The 22,850-nt window shown below is 38.5% G+C and overlaps 1 protein-coding gene across 1 annotated transcript in view; it reads right to left on the bottom strand.

Moving 5' to 3' along the window:
- CCDC39 (coiled-coil domain containing 39) overlaps positions 1-22,850 on the bottom strand; it is a 1,972,012-nt gene that overhangs the window by 1,648,697 nt on the left and 300,465 nt on the right. The window lies entirely within an intron of this gene.

Below are 22,850 nucleotides of genomic sequence, written 5' to 3'. Positions count from 1 at the left end.
TAGATCAAATTTACAGTTAGGGGCAGGCAGCTGCAAAGCCACCAACTATAACAACACTACAAAAATAGGGTGAGAGGGAGGTGAAAAACAGTTTCAGGACAGATGAGAAACATAAAACAATGCCAGAAAATATATAAAATAATTCAGTCAGGCAAAATAATAATTCTGTCAGGCAAAATTAAGACAATGCAGAACTTTGAAAGTTTAAAATGCCAAGAAATATACTTATCAATCAGTGATATATTTCAAGATTGTTTGAGAATCACATTTCAGCCAGAACACCAGGAGTTTCCAACAGTGTATGCTCTCTGATAAGGTAAGTCTGAACAGAGGAACAAGACAGGCGTATCATCTTTCCCTTTATTTGCACTATATTTAGAGCCACTGGCAAAGAAAATAAGGGACTCAGAAATTCAAGGATATAATTGGTATGGTAATCAAGAACAGTTGGCTTTATTTGTAGACATTATTAATTTATAAATGACAAAACCAAAAAAGGACAACTCAGTGTTATGAATCATTCTGAGACAGTTTCATGTCTTTTCGGAATACAAAATTAATGAAGACAAAAGAAAGGCTATAGTTGTAAACCACAGTACCCACAAGTGAATTAGTTCAACAATACCCATATTTATCAGGACATGATAAACTGAAGCATTTAGAAGTATGGAATAAAAAGCAAGGGCGGCTCATGCTATAGGACTGCGCCCCCCCCCCCACCTGTAGAAAGAAAGAAACAAAATAAATCACCAAGTCCCGGAACTCCACACGTGCGTGCTTGGAGTTCCTGGAACTCACAGAACTCCAGACTGCTGTGTCAGCAGTCCGGATAGGGGGAAAGGCATCTTTGCCCTGCAGATGCCCAGAAGTCTGTGCGGTGATGACCGCATAGAACGGAAGAACTCCAGACTGCATCGTCTGCAGGCTGGACCCTATTCTCACAGGGAAACAGTTGAGCCTTCTCACTGGGAAAGGGAAGCCAGCCATTAGCTTGTGCGGGACTGGACTGAGGAGACTGGAACACTGAAACAGACTGAGAACAGGCTTGCGAGCAGACTGGAACAGACTGAGAACAAGCTTGCGCGGGAACACTGAATGGGACTGAGAACACACTGAATTCAGGTGGTGTGTGTAGCCGTGTGCGGGAACACTGAATGGGACTGAGAACACACTGAATTCAGGTACTGTGTGTAGCTTTGAATGGGACTGGGATGGAGAAGAGTGTGTGTGTGTGTGTGTGTGTGTGTGTGTGTGTGTGTGTGTGTGTGTGTGTGTGTGTGTGTGTGTGTGTGTGTGTGTGTGTGTGTGTGTGTGTGTGTGTGTGTGTGTGTGTGTGTGTGTGTGTGTGTGTGTGTGTGTGTGTGTGTGTGCGTGTGTGTGTGTAATGACCCAGTTGCTATATACTGGTGGCTAGAGAGAACACATGGTGGTGGGAAGAGAATACCTCAGGATTGAACCCTGTACCTTGGGTGCAGGTGGCAAGGGCCAAATTCCCTACTCACCATCATTTGTAAAAAATTTGCTGATTTTTTGCCTGATATTTTTTTCTGTTCTGTTCCTCATAAAATCTGTGGTTTCTGTATTTTTGTTTCCTTATGCAGTCAGTAGTGCAGTGGTAGCATTGTTGCCTGACAGCTACAGGTTCTCTGGTTTGATTTTTGACTGTGGTGCCTTCTATGTGGAGTCTGCATCTCCTCCCATCTTACAAAGACATGTGTCTGGAGTGTTTCTCCCTGGGCCTCTGCTGAAAATTGGCTTTTGTTCCAAATCAGAATTTCCTGGTTAACAAATGTAAAGTTGGCTTTTGTTCCAATCAGACTTTCCTGGTTAACAAATGTTAAATAAATAAAAATAACAGGCATTTGAATTTCAGACTTCATATTCTTCAGAAAGTACATGGTAATACAAAACCTTTTATTCTAGTAATTTTCTAAGTTTATAAGATGGATATTTGAAATTTGCCCCTATTTTTGGGACTGTATTCCCCCATTATTGGCTTTGTCCAGGTGTTTTTTGCTAAGAGGTTGAGAGCTATGGTGAGAACTGAATTCACTAGATGATAGCCATTTATGTTTCAGTCTTCCTCTACTTCACAAAACAGCTGATTTGGCATAGTGGTATGTTGCTCTGACTGTTTTGCACAGGGTCCTGGGTTCAAGTCTTGGCAGTGAAATGTATGGTGGTAACACAGCATTTTATTCTAGCAACTTTCCAACATTATACAAGCAATGTTTAAAATGTGTCCCTGGTTTTTGGGCTTCTGTCCCCCCCCCCCCATAAATTTCGGCTTTTTCCAGATTTCTTGTGCTGCAAAGTTCAGAGATGCAGCTGAGTGTCGTGTACATTTTACAAGCAGCTGAGAGCTGCAGGGGAACAAAAATTTAGTGCTACTTATACCGAGTCTGCTTGCATTGCTAATAGCACAACAGGTAGTGTACTTGCTTTTGATGCAGAAGGCTGTGGTTTCTACTCCCACAGTAGGTAGATGCATTGCTGATACTGTACTGTGTTGTAAAGGGGATGGATGCTCCAGTCCTTTTTGGAGAAGATACCTAGTAACTATGAACCTGTTATCAGTTTGCCATCCATTCCCTATTGCAATATTACTAGCTTATCATTTTTTTAATGCAACCCAGGCAATTTATTCCTCAAGGGCAACAGGCACTTTATGTGTAGATGAAACAATGAAATATAAAGTTGTTTGCTAGCAGCAACCTCTTAATTAGTTACATATTTCTTTAATGTGGAATTATTTAGATGACTTTTACTTCTTCAGAGATTGTGCATATTTACTGATACTGGTGGACTGTAGAAGTTTGAGTAGACTTTTATGATGGAAATATTCTGAATTGGGCAGTTTTGTCATTATTGGTACATACATTTTGTTTCATTGTTTACTGGAAAAATGTTCAAAACAATAAATTTAAAACGCCCTCTAACAATTGTACAGTATTGTACAAGGAATATAATTTAATACAATCAGGATTTTTGGGCCTGTGTCCCACTTCTATGTATGGCTTTGTCCAGATTTCTTGCTTTATTTTAGAGGTACGAGTGTCAGAGCCATCACTGACAGCCAAAGACATTTCAAATTGTGATATACTTGTTGCATCCCACTCTCCCATGTATTGACACTGGATGTGTCCAAGCAAGGCAAGGAGCAGTTATGCAGTGTAAGTGTGCAGAGCATTCCCCCATCCAAGGTAGACACAAGTATGACAGTGGCTTTTCATCTGTCCTTGATTTTGCAGAATGTTCTGGTTTTCTGCCATATTTTTATACTGTTGATTTATACTTCTTATTATTTAGAAAATGCATGCTGTCGCAGTGCCCTGTTGCTCTGTGTTTAAGTAGCAATGCTTTAATGACCATCAGGTAAGCTTGTTGGAGACTGTAAGATGCAAGTAAGCTTTAATAAGCATACTGTTAAAGAATTACCAACACTGAAAGCCTTTTTGTTGTTGCCATGGAGAGAATATTTACATAACTAGATAACATATAAGCCTTAGGTATTGAAATGCATACGACAGTATTTGTAATAAAGGACAGGATTACAGTATTTTCAGAAGCTCATTACATTTGTTGGAGACTTGCAGTCCTCTTTGCAGGCTTTACCCGTAAACTAAACAGAATGCCAATCTATCATGTGTGGTCCATAATTTGTGCAGTAATCCTTTAAGCAATTTATCTTGAGCTTGTTTCTTGTTTGCTGTTCATTTTTTACTTTGATCATGTCTTCCCCATGAAACAAGTAGATAGTTGTTAGGCAGCAGGTCTTTTTTGGATAAAAAATATTTTTACAAGTGGGGGTATCACAGAGGTTGCTACTTTCAGCATGTTACTTGGTAATTTTATAAAGCTGAATATAAATTATAATTAGAACTGCAGTGCAAGGAGAAGTGGTTTGAGTTGAGTGCTGCTTGTTTTTTTATACTTGATTTTGACTGGAATTCCAGTAATGTATTTAAAAAGTAATTTATTTTTTCATGCCTCACAACCTTTCTGTTTCCATCTAGATATTAAGTAAGCTGTCATGTAGCCAATGCATTAAAATATTTTTTTCTTCTACACTTCATTTTGCCTTGATTGGACTCTCGTAATGACAGTTTGGCACCCAGGGCAGTGTATTTAATTAAAGTTCCAGTTGTTGTGGTTTTGAGCATAGCTCCTCCCTTTTCTAGGTGGTCACACCCCTTCCCATTGGCCCCATCCATTCAGCTGTAACCTGCAGCCCCTCTTTAATTTGAAGTCACCAGCCGCCACTGATAAAAAGGATTCTGTTATGGCAGGTAAGGATAAATGGGAAGAGACAAAACAAAAGATAATACAGAAACTGAGAAACTGGAAGCTCTTGATTATATATATAGATAGCAAAATACAAGCAGTGAAAATGTTTTTAATCCCTTTAGTTTTATATACATTATATATATATGTGTCAAATTCTAAACCTACTACCCTAGAACACAAAAAAGGAAAAAAACTAAGGGTAATGCTGCTCAATGCCAGAAGTCTCAACCTCAAGATGCACACACTCGAGGCCCTTCTCAGTATGGAGAACATCGATGTCTGTGCTGTGACTGAAACCTGGTTCAAGGCTCCCGAGAGCACCCCGGCACTATCAGGCTTTACCTCATATCATGCGTTCCGGCCCCAAAATCCGGACAACACCAAGAAAGGAGGGGGGGTGTCTATATTCATCAAGAACACCCACACCTCAAGGTTGGTGGCAACGCACGATGCATCGGAGACCATCCAGGTGCAATTAACCATAGGCAAGACTGCTCTGCAATTTGTAGCATGTTACAGGCCACCCTCTCAATCTCAGGAACATCACATAGCTTTCCTGAAAACACTGGAGGGGATAAATGTATCTCTAAACACCATCATACTAGGTGATTTCAACTACCCGAATATAGACAGGGATCACTAATCAAGCCCCAACACTCTAGCCCTTTTAAAGGTTCCTAGAGTTCATAAACTCAAATGCCATGGAACAACTAGTCACCATCCCCACAAGAGGAGATAACATACTAGATCTCATCATCACGAACATGGTTTCACAATGTTCTACACCGGAAGTATACCCTTCACTGGTGAGATCAGACCATAAACTAATCTCACTGGAAGTCCACATCCCGCCCCCACCTGAGATAAAAAGACCACAGTGAAGAACTTCTCAAAAGCAGACTTCACACTTCTAAAGGCTAGTGTGGTCTCTTTTAAGGTCCCCGAGACTGCGGAAACCATTACTCAAGCCGCTGAATCACTTACAAATGCCTTCTACCAGCACCTACAGGACTGCATGGATCAGGCAATCCCAAACAAAACAAAGACTCTTTGTACCAAAGGCAAGCGTCCAGTTTGGTGGACCCCAGCCATAAACAAGCTATACAACAAAAGGAGGAAGCTACTACAAGATAGAGCAAAATCCTTAAAAGGGAAAACACCCTTGATCATTATAAGTAAAAAACTAAGATCTCTCATAAAATCATCCAAGGCAAATTTTGAGAGAAAAGTCACTAAGGACTCAAAGGACAATCATAAGGCCTTCTTTAGCTATGTTAGAACCTGGGAGGAAACTCCCAGATATGCTCAGAATTAGTTCAAAATGATGTAAAAAGTACTGAACCTACAGACATTGCCAACATACTGGCTGACAGGTTCAGTGCAAACTCCCCCCCCTCCCCCCCAAAAGGTGAGATATCTATACCAGAGAATTATAGCCCCCCAAACATCTCAAATGCTCAGGTGAGAACTGCTCTCTCCAAGGCAAAAAACACAGCATCCATGGGACCAGATGGTGTCCCCGGATGTGTGCTCCATGAACTCAATGAGGAATTAAACCCGCAGTTAGGGCAGCTGTTTAATCTTAGCCTCACCTCAGGATACATGCCTAAGGAGTGGCGTACGGCAACTGTGGTCCCACTTCACAAAGGAGGTGCCTCCACCGACCCGGGAAATTACCGTCCCATCAGCTTGACAAGCTTGATCTGCAAAGCTATGGAGAGGATCATAATGGAACTCATAAATAAAGACATAGGAGACTTGCAGACTTTGGATCCGACCCAGTTTGGCTTTGTCAAGGGCAGATCATGCCTTTTAAACCTGGTGGACTTTTTCGAAACAGTCACCAAGGCCATTGATGAGGGAAAGGCAGTCCACACAGCCTACCTCGACCTGGCAAAGGCTTTCGACACAATACCCCACTCAGGTATCACTGAAAAACTCATCAGCTTAAATGTAAACCCATACGTCACAAGATGGGTTGCAAATTGGCTAAGTGACAGAACCCACAGGGTCAGAGTTGCTGGCGCCATGTCAGACTCAAAGCCCGTCACAAGTGGTGTCCCACAGGGCTCAGTCCTGGGCCCTCTCCTGTTCGGCATCTACTTTTCAGAAGTACAAGCAAACACAGGAGGATTATGGCTGACAAAATTTGCAGATGACTGCAAACTGGGCGCCATAGTTGAGAACACATCTGACACAGATATCCTTCAGAAGGGTCTTATAGAAATGGAAAACTGGTGCCAGAACCATGGCCTAAAGTTAAACGCCAAAAAATGCATAGTCATACCCTTCGGGAAAAACAAGGTTACCCATAGCTACCATATAGTCGGCAACCCACTAAGCACAGAAGAGGTTATCAGGGATCTGGGTACCCAGGTTGACAGTAACCTTTCATTTGATACTCACGTTGCCAAAGTAGTTAGGAAGACCTTCTACACTGCCCACCTGATCATGAAGGGATTCACATCTAGATCAAGGGAAGTCATCGTCCCCCTGTACTCATCACTCATCAGGCCAATGAGTACAATGCCCCATTCGGAATGTATCTGACACGACACCTGCAGCAACTGGAAAGGCCCCAAAAGTTCCTCACCAAAAGGATAAAGGGTCTCAAAAATATGTCCTATGCTGCCCGACTGAAGGAACTTCAGCTCTACTCAGTCGCTTACCGTCTGCTCAGAGGTGACCTGTGCCTGACATACAAGACCATGTCCAACCCAGAATTGATGAACATGCTTCACCTCAAAAAAATCTAGATCCCTCAGAACTACAAGGGCGGGAGACTTAAACCTTGACACGGTTATTAATAGGACGTGCTGGAGGGACAGATTCATCACCCAGAGACTCCCTATGCTGTGGAACAAAATCCCGGTACATGTGAGGCAGAGCACCTCGCTGGCTTTGTTCAAGAGAAATCTTGACCAATGGATGGAAGATCGCAGATATACCCCAGGGATTATCTCAGTGTCACTGCTTGACAGAGGCACAGCAAAATAATGGGCACAGTATCCTCAAAACTAAAAGGGTGGCGAAAGCCACAAAACTCTGGCTAGGCTTATAAATGCCCTTGGGCAGATAGCCTAGTATGAACCTATGAACCTATGAACCTATATATATATATATATATATATATGTATATATATATATATATATATATATATATATATATATATATATATGGGTCCCTATCAAATGATAGAAAACTGGAAAACTCATTTGATGGAAAATCATTTGGCTGAAACCAAAACATAGAAAGCTCAAAACACTGAAAACACGTTTGATTGAAACTCAAAACACTGAAAATGCTATATGCCCTTTTCCCCATGGTAGTGCGATCCTGGAGTTAGTATATATAGTTGGGAGGTGTGGGGGGGCACAGCCCCCCACATACTTCATACATTTAAACCTTACACATGGATACTTATAACTACAATGAATAACTGTTTGGAGAAAACAATATTTACATAAACTATGTGGGGGGGCTATGCCCCCCACACCCCCCCCTAACTATATACACTAACTCCAGGATCGCACTACTGTGGGGAAAAGGGCATATAGCATTTTCATGTTTTGAGTTTCAGTCAAATGAGTTTTCAGTGTTTTGAGCTTTCTATCTTATGGTGTCAGTGAAATGAGTTTCTATCAAATGAGCTTTCTATCATTTGATAGAGACCCATATATATAAATATATATATATATATATATATATATATATATATATATATATATATATATACACACATACACACACACACACACACACACACACACACACACACACACACCAGGTATACGCTCATCAACCAGAGGAGAAGTTGTGATCAGTAATAAAAGAGTTGAAAGATTTTATCTGGGAGAGGAAGACGAGAAGGGTCAAGTAGGAAAGGTTGATCCTTGCAATAGAATAAAGTGGTTTAGGATTACCTGATTTGAATGGATATTTTAGAGCTATACGGTTAAGGCTCATATACATAACATACACAAATATTATAATTCAAAGTGGAAAATGATGATGATGATGCTGGAGCCATGTCAGACTCCAAACCAGTTACAAGTGGCGTCCCACAAGGCTCAGTCCTGGGACCTCTCTTGTTCGGTATATATTTCTCGGAGGTACAGGCCAACACGGAAGGACTGTGGCTGACCAAGTTCGCAGATGACTGCAAACTGGGCACCATAATCGACTCTCCAGCTGACACAAGCATCCTCCAAAAGGGCCTCATAGAAACAGACAACTGGTCCTCATAGAAACAGACAACTGGTGCCAGAGCCATGGCCTCAAGCTAAACGCCAAAAAGTGTATAGTCATCCCCTTTGTCAAAAATAAAGTGCCCCCAAATTACCATATAGGTGGTAATCCATTAAGTACAGAAGAAGTAATTAGGGACCTGGGGACCCAAGTTGATAGCAATCTCTCATTTGACAAGTGGTTAGAAAAACATTTTATATAGCCCACCTAATCATGAAGGGATTCAGATCTAGATCAGGGGAGGTCATCGTGCCTCTTTACTCATCCCTCATCAGGCCCATAATTGAGTACAATGCCCCTTTTGGGATGTACCTTACCAGACACCGGCAGCAACTGGAAAGACCCCAAAAGTACCTCACCAAGAGGATCAAAGGGCTCAAACAGATGCCATATGCTGCCCAGCTAAAGAAACTCCAGCTCTACTTAGTGGCATACCGCCTGCTCAGAGGCGATCTGTGCCTGATGTATAAAGCCATGTCCAACCCAGGATTAATGGACATGCTGCACCTCATAAAATCCTTGAACCTCAGCACTGAAATAAATAGGACATGCTGGAGGGACAGATTCATAACCCAGAGGCTCCCTTCACTTTGGAATAAAATCCCAGTCCAGGTTAGGCAGAGTCCCTCATTGACTCTCTTCAAGAGGAATCTTGATGAGTGGATGGGAGATCGTAGGTTTACCCCGGGTATCACTTCTGTGTCACTGTTAGACAGAGGCACAGTATACTAACCTTGAAAAAGGGCATAGCAAAATTAATTTAAAATGGGTGGCGAAAGCCAAACACACTCTGGCTAGGCCTATAAATGCCCTAGGGCAGATAGCCTAGTATGAACCTATGATGATGATGATGATGATGCAGGGGGGAAATTCAAGAAATAAGGACAGAGTGGGATTTTGGATACAGATCCTTAATTAGAATAACTACAGCCATGCAGAATATTATTTCCTATATATCCTTACCTGCCACAACAGAATCCTTTTATATTCATAAAGTATCAGAAAGTATTTTAAGAACTAAGCTAACAAAAGAATGGAGAAAGGAGATTCTGCTGATAAGGATGAATGCAATTGGGGGTACACATAATAGGCAAGAGGGGGGTGAAATTGGCAAAGGAACCAAGGTCGTGGGAGCAATAAACTAAGGAGGAAAAGGTTACAGAGTGGGAAGAGGCCACAGAGACATTTTGACTGCAGGCTACAGGCTGCCTTCCCTATGTGGGACTGATATCAAAGTGCAGGCAAAGGAAAAGAGATATAGGGGAAATCCAAGTGAAAGACCTACTCTGGTGGTAGAGTTTTTAGCTGAATCTAGAACAGAAGCTGCAGATAAAAAGGGATATTACTAGAACATATAAAATATTGTATGATAACTATAGGAATCAATCAGAAGAGGTTAGAAAAGATTGGGATGAGAGATTGGATAAGTAATTCACAAGGAACAATTGGAGGTTATTATGTATTGGCTTTCACATATGCAACAAAGTCTAGAAGATTTAGGATTTTTGCTTGGTAGTTTTTGCATAAGTATTTTTCTACCCCAAACAGATTCCAAAATGTTTTTTCCTCAGGTAGATGGCAAATACTAGTAAAAATACTTCAGAAATTACTCAGTAACCACACAAAGCAAAAAAACAAATAAGAATTTATTGAGTGATTTATCTTTTGTAGACTTCTTCAGAATAAATTACACAACAAAATCTCCAGTGTTTTTATATATAACAAGTTCAAAATTAATTACATTTCATTACATCAATTCCTGAAGTGATCAACTCATAATTAATCAATTAATGAAAAAAAGTTAAGATTTTCTTTTAAAAAACATGAAACAAATACATACATTTATTAAAGTATATACAAAACATACTTAAATGTAATTTTTTTCTTTTCAAAAATAATAAAAAAAAACATTGCCTCAGTCCACATAATGAACTTATGCAACTCCTAGTTTTGCAACACATAATTTCAACAACTGACCTAATGAAATTTGCCTATTAAGTCCGGGAGTAGGGGGGGGGGGCACCTGCATTTAGCCATAGTTGCCACACCAGTTCACGGTATTCAAGGTGCGTTTATCATTGCTCTCCCCAAGGGTTAATTTCGACTTACTCCAACACCCAAAATAAAAATGACCCATTTTCACATTTCTTTAAATGTTTATACATGACATTGGTCTCTATCTGTTTAAAAATATCGTAATGGTGTTCATAGATGCTTGTTTTTAAGGATCTCTCTGTCTTTCCTATGTAATAAAAGAAACAGATCTCACAATAAGCAAGATATACAACCCCTTTATAGGCTTTTTTATGGTAGGGAGACCCAATTCTGTACAATTAGTTATATGTTTGCACCGGAAACAGGTCCCACATTTAAAGGTATTAGTTTTCCTTGAATTGTTGATTATGTCTCCTTTTTTAGGGTCTTTTTCCAAAAGGCCCTTGATGTTATGTTTTTTTTTTGTAACTATATATGGGGGGGGGGGTTGAAAATACACCCACACCACTGGGCATTTAGGAACAATGTTCCAATACTTTTGCATGATCTTTCGTATCCCCCCTACATCATAACTGTATGTTAAAGTAAAGGATATGGTGTAATCTACTTCTATTTGACTTGGTCGACCATCCTTTTGGTCACTCTCACCTTTAATATGATGGCTGTGATTCTCATTTTGGTCATCTGTATCATGAACATAAATTTTGTCTTTTGACCCTAGAAGGGGATAAACTTAATACCCCACCTGTCCAGTCTTTCTTTCTTCATTTCTATAAATAATGGTTCAGGGTAGTCCCTTTCTAAGAAGATGTTTCCTACTATTTCCAGTTCAGCTAAAAGGTCACTGTAATCTGAAGCCATTTTAGCAACCCTGACCATCTGACCCTTCACAATGCTCTACTTTTGATGTAAAGGATAGTTGCTACTAAAGTACAAATATGTATTAGTGTAATTTTCTTTTCTATAAAGTTTAGACCTAAATCTGTAATTTTCTAAGTCCTTTATTAAATTTACATCTAGATAATGCACTTCATTACAAGTAAACTTTAGGAAGCCAATAGTGGTATTGATGTATTGAACAAATTGTTCTAATTCTATCCTGGATCCCTTCCAAATTATAAATATATCATCCAGGAAGCACAGGTATAGACCTATCTATTAGTGAAAGGGGGACTAAAATACAAAGTTCTTTTCCCACTATATAGTAATACCAGGTTTGCAAACATGGGAGTATAGGTTGCTTTCATAGCAACCCCCACTCACTTGCTTATACTATTCCCCTCAAATTATATACAGTTGTTGTCAAGTACCAGTTCCAGACTTTCCATGACCAAATTTAAATCCATATCAGACAGCTGTTTATAATCCATTAGGATGGTAGTCACCCATTTCAAACCTATAGCATGGGGTATTACAGCAAACGGATCATGGACATAAGTAGTTACCAGTAGTTAGTGGGGTTGGTAGTAACTGGTAGTTAATTTGGATAAAAATGAAAAAAACAAAAGGAACTGCAGGTGGGTAAATGACTCACTGGTCCCAACCAAGAATCTCTGAAGAAAAAACAAGTCAAACATGGTTAAAACTGCTTTTTAATATTTGATAAGCTTGTTCACACCATGAAAATGGCACTTCGCTAGGTCATATAACAAGCAAACAAAAACTACATTTAAATACTCTCTAATGCAACTGTTAAAAACGTTAAAAATGTACCACATGACCACTAAACACCCTATCACTAAATTAAAATAAAGAGCATCACATAGAGGATAATCAGACACAAGGCATCTCTTCATTCACTTAAAAAGATTACAGGACTTTAACACCGGTTTTAAAGGGACCTTACCATTTAAACCCGCATTCTTATCTGCTTGAAGTCTAATGATCTATTTTAATTCCCACTGCTCTTTTTCCAAAAATCACTTAATCTCTTCTCATCCTCTACTAATTCCATCATCATAAAGTTGAATTTGTGCGCTACTTCCTCCCCAGAAACATGCTTCGCAAGTGCACGTTTAGAGTCCTGTTTACGCATATCATTTATGCGCTCTTTTAGGGACATATTCATTTTCCCAACATAAAAAGAATGATATAATGAACACTGTGCAAGATAAACTAAGCTCATACTAGAACAACTGGCTATCAGATTCAATTTATAATTAACATGTAATGGGATGTGTAAAAACAGAGTCACTATTAATGTACTTACAAAAATGACATGCTCCACAGGGAAAAGTACCCGAGGAACCAGATAGTTCCCTCTTAAATTCTTTTGTACCATAATACAAAAGTCTTTTGATCAATTTCCTATTTTTTAAAGCAAAAAATTAGGTTTATCACCCACCACTTATTTTATCCTATCGTCCAAGACCAATATTGGCCAACTCTTTTTGATAATGCGACAAACAGTGTTAATATAACTCGCACAGGAAATAGAGTGGAACAGCTTGTACATGACATACTGCATGTACGGAGTCTATTTCCACAGGTGATGAATAATATGGTTTAACTCTGTTCCATCTCAGTGAGTTAATTTCTGCTTCAACTGACCTAATTTCCTTAGAATTATAACCTCTACTTAAAAACTCCTCTTGCAGAATATCAATATCATATCGAAAATTATCTTCTTTATTATTCAACCTTGATATCCCCATCCCTTGTCCTTTCAAAATATTCTTTAAAACAAATCTGGGATGCATGCTATTCCTATGCAGCAAATTACTTTTATGGCATTCTTTCCTATATAACCCAGCAATAAAAAACATACTGTTGTCTTTTCTCACTTTAACATCAAGAAAATCTATCTCTAATGGTGACACTTTAAACGTAAATGTAAGAAAAGTGGTGATAGTATGCAGGAACCCTACAAAGTCCCAAAAACTACTCAGTGCAACAGCCTATACCAAAAGGATGTTATCCACAAATGTCTTATAAAACCTAATATGAAGAGCATATACATTCCCTCATAGTACTTGAAACATCTCCTATTAGGTCAAAAGTATATTAGTGTAGCTATTGGCACAAGGTGTACCCATAGTTACGCCAGATTTCTGCCAAAGTTGCCATTAAATAATCCTCATCATATTATCAAACATAAAAGTACACAATTCTCATAGGAACTGTTTACTATATATAAGCACTGTATTTGCATTATCTAATATGTGGCTCACATGTTTCTCTACATATATGGAGATGGGTTCAGTAAACCAACCCCTTCCAGAAACAATAGGTCTCACTGGAGGTGTCTGTGGATTTTTATGTATCTTGGGGAGACACTGAAGTGTTGGAACTAGAGAATAATCAATTATAAAATACTATAGATGTCATATGAAATATCACTGCTTAACAAAGTGTAGCATGCACTGATCTAATCATTTTATCAAATTCATTCCAACATATCACAAGTATCAGTGTCAGACAATAACAGATGCACTGAATCAAGGTAGAATGACTTATCCATAACTACAGTAGCTCAACCTTTATCCACTGGCCAGATTCATATACTGTCATCAGATTGGAGACCTTTTAAAGCATAATACTCAAACTTAGTAAAATTATAAAATATCTTTTCAACATTATGTAAGTTCTCTAATAGATCATATTCACATACATTACAAAAGGCTTCTAGAGCTGGATGCCAAACAAGGTTAAATGTGCTAGGTTTCCTAAAATTATTACTTACAAATTCACAGGGAAAAATCATTTTAAGCATAACATTGCGTGCAATGAGTCTTAGCTCTATAATGGTATCAGTGAAATCACCCTTAGAGGCTGGAATAAACGATAATTCCTTGTCTAAAATGGAAATCTGAGAGCCTGTAAGAGCCTTGGAAGAAATATTTGAAATCAAAGAGTTGGAGTCACATCCCATAACATTTGATGGTCCTGTGTGGGGCTGACTCTCTTGAATCCTTTCTCCATTTTCTCCCTCAGCTTTGTGAGTGAGTTTTGACAACAGATCCCACATTTGTGATAGGTAATGAAGAGCCGGAAGAACCTGATCAGTGTGGTTATGAGATGAAACCTTCTTCTGAAAATCAGGTTGCCCATTGCATGTCACTGCATTAGTGGAACTAGATGTCGATGGAACAGTAGATGTAGAAACAATGGCATTACGTACAAGCTCTTTGGACATATACTGATCAATCTTAACTATATCTGAAGTATAAGCTTTAGGTCAAGAAAACACATTCCCATTCTTAAAATCCAAAATATCTCTCTCAAGTTTTTTCTTCTTCTGTAACTGCAACATAAGTTCTTAAGAGGAAAAAATCATCTAAAATCTCATCAATTGCGGGTGTAAAAACCTCAGTTGGATATTTATTAAATAAAAACTGTTGATGTTTACTTACTTCCTCTAAAAGACAACATTCCATAGGTTGAAAAAAATGTAATCAAGAGTCTAATATAATTCAGGCTCATATCCAGATTAAGTATCTGCCATTTCTTCAATAATTCTGGATATGCCTCTCCATAATTCAGCATTGTAGGAACTCTAAGTCCTCTGGATGCACCAATGAAGTAAAGACATGCTAGCATATGTAAATGTTGCCATTGCAACCATTTCAGTCCGAAAAGGTCGTTCTCTAAATCTCTCATTTCCAAACAAAAATTTTCCATATCCAAACCTGGTAGATCTGTTCATGTATCACTGTCAGTCATGTGACAAGACAGTAAGGGAGTACTATCCACTCATGCCACTTTACAAAATCGATTCATCCTTCTATTAGATTTGAAGTTCTCCAGATCAAAATTCAACTCAATGCCAAAGCCCTCGCCCACTTCCCACCACAATATCCAACACAAATGGTGGGAAAATTACTCACTTGTAACAACCAAGAATCTCCGAAGAAAAAAACTCACAGTGAGTCAAACACTGCTAAAGCGGCTTTTTAATATTTGGTAAGTGCTTTCACACCACAAAAAACAATGCTACATCATACCATATAACAAACAAAGAGTACATTTGAATACTATCTAATACAACAGTTAAAAACTTTAAAAATATACCATATGACCAATAAAAATCCTATCACTAAGCTAAAATACAGAGTAGCACTTAGCAAATAATCAGATACAAAGTATCACTTCACTCACTTAAAAAGATTACAGGACTTTAACATTGGTTTTAAAGGGACCTTGCCATTTAAACCCATATTCTTATCTGTTTGAAGTCTAATGATCCATTTTAATTCGCTCTGCTCTGTCTTGTTCCTAAAATCACCTAATCTCTTGCCATCCTCTACTAAATCCATCACCATAAAGTTGAATTCATGTGCAACTCCCTCCCCAATAACATGCTTCACAAGTGCACTTTTAGAGTGCCATTTACGTGCATCTTTTATGTGCTCCCTTATGAGTTATTTTAGGGACCTATTCATCTTCCCGACATAAAAATATATAATTACATAATGAACACTGTGCAAAATAAACTAAGTTTATACTAAAACAATTAGCTGTCAGATTAAATTTATAATTAACGCATGTAACGGCATGTGCAAAAAAGAGAGTCGCTATTAATGTACTTACAAAAATGACATGCCCGACAGGGAAAAGAACCCAAGGAACCAGATAGTTCTTTCTTAACTGCTTTTGTGCTATAACACAAAAGTCTACATTTAGATTTCTTATTTTTAAAGCAAAAATTTGATTTATCACCTACCACTTGTTTTATCCTAGCATCCGATTCCAATATCAGCTAATTATTTTTGATAATGCGTCAGTGTTAGTATCACTTGCATAGGAAATAAAGAGTGATGAATAATATAGTTTAACTCTGTTCCATCTCAATGAGTTAATTTCTACTTCCACTGACGTAATTTCCTTAGAATTATAACCTCTACTTAAAAACTCCTGCTGCAGAATATCAAAACAATTTAAAAAAAAATATCTTATTATTCAACCTGGATATCCGCATCCTTTGTCTCTTCAAAATATTCTTAAAATAAATTTGGGATGCATACTGTTCCTTTGTGCAAATTATTTTTACAGGCATTCCTTCCTATATAATCCCATAGAGAAAAACATGCTGTTGTCTTTTCTCACTTTAACTTCAAGAAAATCTGTCCCTAATGATGACATTTTAAATGTAAATTTAAGAAAAGTGGTGGTAGTATGCAGGAACCCTACAAAGTATTGAAAACCAGGCCATACCAGAAAGATGTCATCCACAAACCTCTTATAAACCTGATATGAGGAGCATATGTATTCCCTCATAGTACTTGAGACATCTCCCATTGGGATAAAACCATACTGGCGTAGCTTTTGGCACAAGGTGTGCCCATAGCTACACCAGATTTCTGCCAACAGTATTTCTTACTAAAGAAGAATACATTGTTCTCTAAAATCAACTCTATAATCAAATGGATCAACTCTATTTGTTCGCTACTATAGTGACTATTAGATAATAAATACATTCTAATCAAATCCAAACCTGTCTCATTAGGAATCACAGTGAAGAGCGAATTCACATCCAAAGTTGCCATTAAATAATTCTCATTAATCATATTGTCACATGTAAAAGTATACAATTCTTGTAGGAACTGTTTAGTATCTCTAAGCACTATATTTGCACTATCTAGTACAGGCCTCAAATGTTTCTCTACATACATGGAGAGGGGTTGGGTTAACCAATCCCTTCCAGAAACAATAGGCTTTATTGGACATGTTTGCGGATCTTTATGTATCTTGGGGAGACAATGAAGTGTCAGAACTAGAGAATAATCAACTATAAAATACTTATAGATGTCATATGAAATATCCTTGTTTAACAAGCAATCATAAAGTGTAGCACATACTGATATTGAGTTGAATTTTGATCTGGAGAACTCCAACTCTAATAGAAGGATGAATCGTTTTTGTAAAGTGGAGCGAGCAGATTGTAATCCTTTACTATCTTGTCAGATGACTGAGAGTGATGCACAAACAGATCTAGCAGGTTTAGATATGGAAAAGTTTCATTTGTAAAAGAGAGATTTAGAGAACAACCTTTCCAGACTGAAACAGTTGCAGTGGCAACATTTACATATGGAAGCATGTCTTCACTTCAACATTGCACCCTGAGGGCTTAGAGTGCTTAAGATGCACACTTCTGGAGAGGTGTATCCAGAATTATTGAAGAAATGGCAAAAACTTAATCTGGATGTAAGTCTGAATTATATTAGACTCTTGATTGATTTTTTTTTCAAACTATGGAGAGTTGTCTTTTAAAGTAAGTAAACATCAACAGCTTTTATTTAATAAATATTCAACTGAAGTTTTTACACCAGCAATTGACGAGATTTTAGATGGTGTTTCCTCCTATGAACTTAGGTTACAGTTACAGAAAAAGAAAAAAATTGAGAAAGATATTCTGGATTTTAAAAATGGGAATGTGTTCTCTTCGCCTAAAGTCAGTACATCTGTAACTTCAAATTTGGTAAAGAATGATCATTATGTATCCAAAGAGACTGTACCTACTGCCACTGTTTCTACAGCTATGGTTACAATTACATCTAGTTCTACTAATGCGACAACATCCGCTGGGCACCCTGATGTTCGGAAGAAGGTTTCATCTCATATCCACAATGACCAGGTTTTTCAGGCTCTTCCATTACTTACCAGGAACGTGGGATCTGTTGTCAAAACTTGCTCACAAAGTCAAGGGAGAAAAAGGAGAAAAGATTCAACAGAGTCAGCCTTACACAGGACCATCAAACACATGTGGGATGTGATTCCTACTCTTTGATTTGGAATATTTCTTCCAAGACTCTTACAGACTCTCACACTTCCATTTTAGAGAAGGGATTATCATTTATTCTAGCATTTATTCTCTATGGCTGATTTAACTGATACCATTATAGATCTAAGACTCTTTGCATGCAATGTTATGTTTAAAACAATTTTCCATATGAATTTATAAGTAACAATTTTAGAAAACCAAGCACATTTAATCCTGCTTTGCATCCAGCTCTAGAAGCCTTTTGTAAGGGATGTGTGCATGATCTATTAGAAAAGTTCCCTAATAATGTTGAAAAGACATTTTATAATTTTATTAAGTTGGAGTATGATGCTTTGAAAAATCTCCAGTCTGATGCCAGTATATGAATCTGCCCAGTACATAAAGGTTGAGCTACTGTAGTTATGGACAAGTCATTCTACCTTGATTCAATAAATCTGTTATTGTCTGACATTGATACTTACTCTGTGATATTTTGGAACAAATTTGATAAAATGATTAGATTAGTACATGCTACACTTTATGATTGTTTGTGAAGCAGTGATATTTCAAATGACATCTATAAGCACCTTATAGTTGATTATTCCCTAGTTCCAACACTTCTGTGCCTCCCCAAGATATCTAAAAATCCACAGACACCTCCAATGAGACCTGTTGTTTCCGGAATGGGTTGGTTAAAAAAAACCCTCTCCATATATGGACAGAAACATTTGAGACCTGTACTAGATAATGCAAGTACAGTACTTAGAGATACTAAACAGTTCCTACAAGAATTGTATACTTTTACATGTGACAATATCATTATTGAGGATTATTTAATGGCAACTTTGGATGTGAATTCGCTGTTACTGTGATTCCTAATGTGACAGGTTTGGATTTGATTAGAATGAATTTATTATCTAATAGTCAAAATAGCAGTGAATGAATAGAGTTGATCTGTTTGATCACAGAGTTGATTTTAGGGAACAACGTATATTTGTTTGCTGAGAAATAGTATTTGCAGATGACATCTTTCTGGTATGGGCTGGTACACGATTATTTTCAGGACTTTGTAGGGTTCCTTTGTACTACCACCACTTTTCTTAAATTTATGTTTAAAGTGTTACCATTAGAGATGGAAGTTCTTATGTTTTTCAATACTGGCTTATATAGGAAGGAATGCCGTAAAATGTTTTTCTGCATAGGAACAGCATGCATCACAGATTTATTTTTAAGGATATTTTAAAGGAGCAAAGATGTGGATATCAAGGTTGAATAATAAAGAAGATAATTTTAAAAATGATATTGACATTCTGCAACAGGAGTTTCTAAGTAGAGGTTATAATTCTAAAGACCCTGAGCCATTTTTAGTTATTAATTTATAATTCTAAACACATTAGGTCAATGGAAGCAGAAATTAAGTCGTTCAGATGGAACAGAGCTAAGCCATATTATTTGTCACCTATAGAAACGGACTCTGTACATGCAGAATATCATGCACAAGTGGTTCTACTCTCTATTTCCTATGTGAGTGATATTAACACTGTCGCATTATCAAAACGAATTGGCCAATACTAGAATCAGATCATGGGATAAAATAAGTGGTGGATGATAAACCTAATTTGTGTTTTAAAAATAAGAAATTGATCAAGAGGCTTTTGTGTTATGAAACAAAAGCAGTTAAGAGAGAACTATTTGGTTCCTCAGGTACTTTTCCCTGTAGGGCATGTAATTTGGGTTCCTGTTATATAATCAAAGATGCAATCCTTCGCATGTGTCTTGATCGAACCTGAAAGCATGAGACAGCAAAATAGAGAAACAGCATATAAGCGATTTCTTTCCCTGGGAAAGAAATCACTTGGCCGCCTCTGTTACTTTGTCATTTTCCTCACTGTAGCATGATCTCGGTGTTGGTACATTTAAGTAGGGGTGTATGGGGGACACAACCCCCCCCCCCACTTTATGTAATATTTTGAAGTTTTTATTTATTTATTTATTTTTTGTGGTACAGTGATTTTTTTTCCCTGGGGAAAAAAAATTGCTGTTCCAAGTGTTTGGGATTGTAAGCTTTCACTTACATGGGATCAATAAATCAGCGTTTGCTTTTTTAAGTGTTCACTCATTTAATATAGACCCTATAATTTTTAAGTACATTAATAGTAACTTTGTTTTTAAACATCCCATTACACATGTTAATTATAAATTTAATCTGATAGTTAATTGTTCTAGTATGAACTTAGTTTATCTTGCACAGTTTTCACTATGTCATTCTTTTTGTGTTGGAAGACGAATAGGTCCATAAAATACGCATAAAGGACCACATAAAAGATATACATAAACAAGAATCTAAAAGTGCACTTGTAAAGCATGTTATTGGGGAGGGAGTTACATATGAATTTAACTTTATGGTGATGGAATTAGCACAGGATGACAAGAGATTATGTGATTTTAGGAACAAAACCGAGCACAGGGAATTAAAATGGATCATTAAACTTTAAGCATATGGGTTTAAATGGCAAGGTCCCTTTAAAATTAGAAGTTATGTACCTACCATAACGTTCCATGTTAGTTGTCTTCTCTCGCCTTCTTTCTTGCTGGATGGGTTCGGAGCCGATCCTCGGCTCCGACTCGGCACTTGCTTTAGCTTGAGAACTCCTTTTACCAGCTCGAGGCAACCCTATATCCCATGATGCAAGGCGGAACTACCTCAGATCTCGTTTGGTAGCTAACCTACCCTGCTAAGGACTAACCTAACATAAATAGGAAACCAAGTTCATAATAAGAGTCCTCATATGAAGGCTCAGGAGGAAATAACCTGATAGGAACTCTTCAAGATCTGTCCAGGCCAGGGGGAAGGAGGGAGGGACGCAAGAAAGAAGGCGAGAGAAGACAGCTAACATGGAACGTTATGGTAGGTACATAACTTCTGAATGTTAAGTTGTCAATCTCGCCTTCATTCTTGCTGGATGGGACCGCATCCCTAGCACCTGTATCCCGGGTGGCTCAATGGAACAGACTCTTGAGAACTGTGGAACCAAAACTGGCCCTGTCTCTGGAGGCCAAGTCTAACTTGTAATGAGAGACAAAGGTATGAGGCGTGGCCCAAGTAGCTGCTGCACAAATGGTATCAATGGGTAGTCTATCCTGAAAAGCTGCAGAAGTGGATAGACTCCTGGTTGAGTGTGCTTTTGGTTTAGAAGGTAGCTGCTTGCCTCTGAGAGAGTACACATAGGAAATGGTGGAAGTCAACCATCTGGATAAGGTCACTTTAGAAACTGGAAGACCTATCCTGTTTTCTGCATAGGAGACAAATAATTGGTCCGATTTCCTGAATTGTTTAGTTCTATGCAAATAGTACCTGAGCTGACGATGGACATCCAAAAAATGAAGCTTCTGTTCAGCTCTGTCAGAATAGTTTGGGAAAAAGACTGGTAGATCTATAGATTGGTTAATATTGGTTTGAGACACAACTTTGGGGAGAAAGGACGGGTTCGTTCTTAAGGATACCCTGTCCTTATGAAAACCAAGTAAGGGGAACGAATGCAGAGAGCTTGAATCTCGGAAACCCTTCTTGCTGAAGTGACAGCCAGTAAGAATATAGTTTTCCAGGTCAATAACTTCAAAGAACATGAAGCAGATGGTTCGAAGGGAGGTAGCATCAAGGATGCCAACATTAAATTTAGATCCCATTGCGGAGGAGGATGCTTTATAGGCGGCTTTAGGAGAAAAACTCCTCTCAGAAAGGCCTTGCATAATCTATGAGACATAATGTTATTATCATGCAAGCCAACATGATACTTGGAAATAGCAGCCAGTTGAACTTTAACTGTAGATGAAGAGGATCCTGAATGAAAAACTTCAGCCAGGAAATCTAAAACAGAATGTACAGGAGCAGTAAAGGGATCAATATTCCTGGAATTTGCCCAAAAAGAAAAACGTCGCCACTTGCTAGCATAAACAGTCCTAGTGGACGACTTTAAAGAAGACACTAAGATGTCTCTGACTGAGTCAGAGATCATCGGAAGCCTGGCTAGGGAAGGAAGTGGAGCAACCAAGCAGTGAGGTTGAGAGAATGAATGGCCCGGTGCTGCTGACCCGACTGGTGGATCAAGAGATCTGGAACTGGGTCCAGATGCCAGGGCTGCACCAGGAGGTGACGATGCAGAGATGGAAACCAAATTTGTCGAGGCCAATAAGGGGCAATGAGAATCAACTTGGCCCTCAAAACGGTGGCTTTCTGAATGACTTGTGGAATCAAGGGAAAAGGAGGAAAAGCGTACAGAAGTCCCCGGGGCCAATCCTGGGTTAGAGAGTCTCTCAGGGGTTGGCCTGGAAGGGGAAAGAGGGTGAAAAAATCGGGGCACTTGTTGTTTTGAGGAGTAGCAAAAAGATTGCAACAAGGAGTGCCCCACTTCAGAAAAATCTGATCCACTACAGATTGATTGAGAGACCACTCGTGAGGCATCAGAATGGATCTGCTCAGCCTGTCCGCCAAGAGGTTGGACCTGCCGGGGATGTGCGTTGCTATCAGAAACCGATGAGAGGAGATTGCCCATTGCCAAAGTCTGAGAGCTTCTCGAAACAACGGATAGGACCTGGTCCCGCCCTGCTTGTTGATGTACC

Source organism: Protopterus annectens, chromosome 4.part1 (genome assembly GCF_019279795.1).
Source record: "Protopterus annectens isolate FY-2018-M chromosome 4.part1, PAN1.0, whole genome shotgun sequence".
Lineage (NCBI taxonomy): Eukaryota > Metazoa > Chordata > Ceratodontiformes > Protopteridae > Protopterus > Protopterus annectens.
This window is presented reverse-complemented; position numbering and strand designations above follow the sequence as displayed.